The following is a 5470-nucleotide window of genomic DNA, read 5'->3' as shown; positions in this document are numbered from 1 at the left end:
GGGAAGGGAAGGGAAGGGAAGGGAAGGGAAGGGAAGGGAAGGGAAGGGGAAAGGAAAAAGGAAAGGAAAAAGGAAAGGAAAAAGGAAAGGAGAAAGGAAAAAGGAAAGGAAAAAGGAAAGGAAATCCCCTCCCCACATTTTTACCCCCAACTCCTCCTCCTGCTCCCCCAAATCTCCTCCACGGCCCTCAAAGCTCTCCCAGACCCCATTTTTATCATTCCCAGCCCGAGGGATCCGTGGCCCATCCAGGGTGGGCAAACAAACTCCTCATCCCAGCCAAGCACGGCCCAGCCTCAGCTCCAGCCAGGAATTTCCAGCCAGGATGGAGCCAGACACATTTACATTCCTGGAGCTGAGTAAAACCCTAATCCTTCGGAAGATTTGCAGGCTGAGCTCTCCCCCAGGTTCCCTTTCTGCCCTGCAGCAGAACTTCCCAAGAAGAAAGGGCTGGAAATTTGGGAAAGGGGAGTTTGTCCCAGTTTTTCGGAGGCATTTTCACTGATTTTAGGATTTCCCGGTTTTCACCTCTACGGATGAAGGGATTTTTCCTCCCCCCTCCTTGTTTTCCCAGCAGTGTGTGGAAGGAAAATCTTCCAAATAGGAACAATTCCATGGCAAAGGCAGCATGGGAATTCCAGAGGTTTGGCTCCAGTAAAACCAGTAACAACCAGTGACTCAACACCCAGGGTTGTCCCAGTCCTGATCCCTTTAAAATTCCATTTTTCCCTGCTGGTTCTTGCCCAAAATCGTCACTTTCCATCCCAGTTAGAGAATTCCACCAATTTTCACGGCATTCCTTGTGTTCTGCTCCTCACCTCCCATTCCAGAGGGTGGAATTCTTCTGGGCACAGCCTCGGAAATCACAAGAAGGACAATTCCAGCCTAATTAACTCAATGAATGCCAAAAATTTGGGAAGCCCTCCCAAGTGACCCCTCAGGGAAATGTCACCCACAGCATCCACCCTGCGGGCATTCCCGTCTGGAAAAGCAGAGAATTCCAACCTTAAATTAGCATTTACACCTTACATTTTTTGGGAATGGCCAGGTTTGGGCAGAATTCCTGGGAGCACCAGGTGCAGGAGCACATCCAAGCCCATTCCTGCCCCTTTTTGGGCTGGATTTTGCCACAGGAAGTCCATCCCATGGGAAATAAACCCATCCTGAAATAACGGGAATATTTCCTCTGGGAGCTCTGCAGGTTTATTTATTCCCTTTTCAGCCCTACCTTGGCAGTGGGGAGTTGATCCAAATAAATTCTGGGAATACTGATGGAATGAGCCGGTTTGCCTCCATTTTTAACCCTTGATTCCCACATCAAATCCTCCCTGGAAGGAGCAGGGGATCCACCTGCAGGAACAAAGTTAGCAGGAGAGGTTGGAGCTGACATTTGGAAGGAAAAACCATGGAAAAGCTGCTGGGAATGTTGATGTGGGAGCGTGGCCAGTGAGAGACCCTTTAAGGTTCTCCCAAAATTCTGGATTTGGGGATTTTTTTTTAAGGAGAGAGAAAACAGAAAAGCGGGAAAAGTCCCATGCCATGGGCAGTGCTGCCCATTCCTGCTTTAATCCTGACTCCAAACAATTCATTCCTGCACTTTCCCTGCAGGCCTGGGCACTGTGTGAAAGCATCCCAGAGTTTTCCACAGCTTTCTCCCTGCTCTCCTTATCCCTCCACAGCATTTTCCAGAAGCCTGAAATGGGATTTTGAGGGAGAAACCTCGGAATTCCTGTCAAGTTCCTCCGGGTGCCACGGCAAATGAGGAATTTGCTGTCCAAACCACACAGCCCGAGCTGGCCCCGCTCCCGCTGCTCCGACCTCCTGATGTGTTTTCCTTTCCCCTCCACTTCATTCCCTGTGGCCAATCCCAAGTGTTGCACATCCATGAATCATGGGTTTCCCACAAAACCAGCATTTTTTGGGGGGAGAATCAGCTGCTTTTCCAGACAAAAATCTAGGAAATGACGGATCCTGGCTCCCTGAGGCATCGGTGGAATGAGGGGTGACTGTTCCTTCCCACACGGAGCAGTGGGAGATTCCGGAATTTACTGATGAATTCCTGAATTTGCTGATGAATTCCTGAATTCCTGAGGAGTCTGGGTTGAAGGGATTTAAATCCCATCCTATCTCACCCCATCCACGGGCATTTTCCACTATCCCAGGTTGCTCCAACCTGGCCTTGGACACTTCCAGGGATGGGGCAGCCATAAATTCTCCGGGAATTCCATCCCAGGGCCTCCCCACCCTCACAGGAAGGAATTTTTTCCCATTTTTTCCCACCTAAACGTCCCCTCTGGCAGTCTGAACCCATTCCCTGTGTCCTGCAACTCCAAAATCCCTCTCCAGGCTCCTTGGGAGCCCCTTACAAAACTGAGGATGGGATTTCTTCCCATGGATCCTTCCCTCTGTTCTTCCCTAGGGAATATTCCCAGATTAGGCCCTCAAACCCCTCATTCCCAAACTCTTCCCACTCCAACCCTCCCCATTTCCCTCCTTTTATATTTTCTGGGTGCAAAATTCCACTGAAACAGCCCCAAAAGTGGGTGCTGGGTGCTGGGAGCAGCTTTTCCCAGCCCACCCCTTTTCCCTGCCCACAGATTCGATCCCAGAGGAATTGTGCTGCTCCCGAGGCAGGAAAACAAACGCTGGGAAAAGGGTGTTAAAAGCTCCCGTCTCGCCCCAGCACCCAGACAGCGCTGAAAGCCGAATTCCTGCCAGATAAAGCCCTTGGAGAATTCCCGGGATTGACAGGCGGAGAAAGGGAGGGAAAATCCCGGCTCCAGCCCGCTCAGGCGAGCAGGACGAGCCCCATCCCCCGGGATAACCCCGGGCAGGGATGTGGCGCCTGCAGGGAATTAAAGCTGTTTACAAGGACAGGGAGGGATGGATTTGATGGGAATCAGCTCTCCCAGGGAAAATTGGGATCGTTATTTCATTCCTGGCGTGTCCTGGCGCCGTGCCCAGGCTGGCCGGCTTCGGTGGAAACGACGGAAAAATGGATATTCCCAAAACTTTCTCGTTTCTCAGCTCCTCGCTTCCCAAGGTTTGCTTTGATCCTGTGGAGCATCACCGGGAGCGGCTCCTTGAGGCTGGAAGTGGAAGGGAAAAGCTCCAAAATCCGCGTGGATTTGGACACGGAAAACTCCAAAACTCCCTGGAATCAGCTGGGAGCCGCCCCCACACCACTTCCATTCCGTCCCCTCTCCTGTTGCCATTTTTCACTTTTCCTTTCCCATTTTATCCCCTTCTTTCCAAGGCTTTTTTCTTGGGAAATCCAATATCCCGTGACCGAGGTCCCCCCTCACCTCCTGTCCCCTCCTGCTCTTTGATCCGCAGATCAAAGTGACACCAAGGAAATCCACACGTGGGGGGAAAAGAAAACAGCTCCTGAAAAAATGGGAATTTTGAGAGAATTCCCGCACTTTTGAGGGCCCCACACGCAGCTCCAATCCCTGATTCCCTGGAAAATATCCCTGAGTGACCAATTTGGGGATAATCTGGGAAGCCCCAAGCTCAGATTTGTGGTGAAAAGGATGATTTTGGTCTGCCAGGAAAATTCCTCAGGCCCTTATTCAATTATTGCCGCCTTTCCAGGGGATTTTGGGATGCTGTGCCAGCCTGGAAGTGTGTGAGGAATGGAGGAGCTTTGTCCCACCATGGAAAAAATTCCATGTTCTCCTCAAGCATTCAAGGCAGGGCAGGGAATGGGAATGGGTGGGAAGCTGAAACTCCTTTTTCTCCCTGGAATTCCTGGGAGCTGTGAATTCCCAGTGATCCCAGCAAAGTGCCCCAAAGAAGAGGGATGTGCTCATCCCAAAAGAGGCAGATTTGCATCCCAGATTCCTCATCCCACATCCCAATCCCGCAGGGGGATTGATCAGCTCCAAAACACTCAGGACACGCAGCGTGGAAGGGAATTAAAGGTTTATCCCGGATTTTTCCAGCTTTAACAACTCCACGGGAGACTGGGAAGGGACGTGGAGGGAGGAGCAGCTGGAAAATCCCTTTATCCCTGTGCTGGGAGAGCGGGCAAGAGTCCCCAGGGCTGCAGGGGGATGTGGTTGTGCAAGATCGCAGCCCAGCATTCCCATTTTTCCGCCGTGCCTGGGGTTATCCCGGGAAGCACCTGCCGTGGAGGTGCCAGACAGAGATGATATCGGAGTTTTGGCACCCAGACCCGCATTCCTCCGCAAAGCCAATTTAAATTCCTCACTCCGAGAGCTCCTGGAGCCAAGAAAAAAAACAGGAATTGAAAGAAAAAACAACAAATCAGTTTGGATCCAAAGTTTCCTTGTGTTGTTCCCGGGTGTGAGGCTGAAATGAGGTTCTGGGAGAGTTCCCAGTGGGAATTGCAAGGAGCAGAGTGGGAACAAGGAGGATTTATGGGATTGTGAGGAAAAATGCTCCTGCCTTGTTCCCATCCTCATCCTCCAGCATCTGCAGGCATGGATTCGCTTTTATTCCCAACTATGGAAAAGAGGCTCCTTCCCAGATCAAGGGAGGTGCAAGAATTCCCTTGGGATGAGGGTTGGGATCATGGAATTTTATTTCTGGACTGGGCTCCCCTCCCTGTTGTGTTGTAGCAGGGATTTGTCTGGAATAAAAAAAGAAAAAAAAATTTAAAAAGAACCAAATAAAACTAAAAAAAAAAAATTAAAATATAAAAATAAAAATTAAAAAGATAAAAATTAAAAAGATTAAAATGAAATCAATAAAAAGAAGCCTAAAAATACAACATTCAAATTATAAAAATGAAAGTTAAAAGCATAAAAATAAAAATAAAACCAAAAAAGGAAACCTAAAAATAGAAAAATACAATAAATAAATTATTATTGAAAATACAAAAATTAAAATATAAAAAGTAAAATATAAAAATTAAAATATAAAAATTAAAATATTAAAAAACCCCAATGCAAATAAACCTAAAAATATAAAAATAAAATTATTAAAATTAAAATTAAAAATATATTTTTTAAAATTTAAAATGTAAAAATAATCCTTCCCACAGGGCCAGGCACCTCTGGATGAAAATATTGCTCAGAAACCAGATCCATGTTTTCTTTTTCCACCTGTTTTTTGTGTGGATACAGTGATAAGAGACAACAACCACCCACAGAAATTCCTGGTGATTCCCAGATTTTTAGGGAATCAGGTTGTGCCTCTGCTGTCTGTATGCAATAAATCCTAACTGAACCTCCCGAGGGCTGGGATACATCCAACTTCCTACAGATTTCATGGAAGAGATAAAAAAGCATCCAGGTAAAAGCAGGGAGTCTGGGAATCTCCTCAGGAAAAGGAACTGTCCCTCAAACCAGGAATCCTGAATTCTTCCCCAAAGCAGGAATCCCGAACTCTCCCTCAAATCTGAGAATCCTGAATTCTTCCCCAAGCCCAGGAATCCTGGAATCCTCAGCTCTTCCTCCAACCCAGGAATCCCAAACTCTCCCTCAAACCAGGAATCCTGAATTCTTCC

General features: G+C 47.8%; 1 long non-coding RNA gene across 1 annotated transcript in view; it reads right to left on the bottom strand.

The window, feature by feature from the left end:
* LOC121666512 overlaps positions 1 to 5470 on the bottom strand; it is a 17821-nt gene that overhangs the window by 11705 nt on the left and 646 nt on the right. Inside the window, exon 2 of the long non-coding RNA XR_006016677.1 lies at positions 1226 to 1347. This is a non-coding gene — a long non-coding RNA (uncharacterized LOC121666512). The remainder of the gene's footprint in view (positions 1 to 1225; positions 1348 to 5470) is intronic.

Source organism: Corvus kubaryi, unplaced genomic scaffold (assembly GCF_017639235.1).
Source record: "Corvus kubaryi isolate FWS band 111438036 unplaced genomic scaffold, C.kubaryi_AGA036_p1.0 37352, whole genome shotgun sequence".
NCBI classification, from domain to species: Eukaryota; Metazoa; Chordata; class Aves; order Passeriformes; family Corvidae; genus Corvus; species Corvus kubaryi.
The sequence above is the reverse complement of the archived record's forward strand: the minus strand, read 5'-3'. Positions and strand labels throughout refer to the sequence as shown.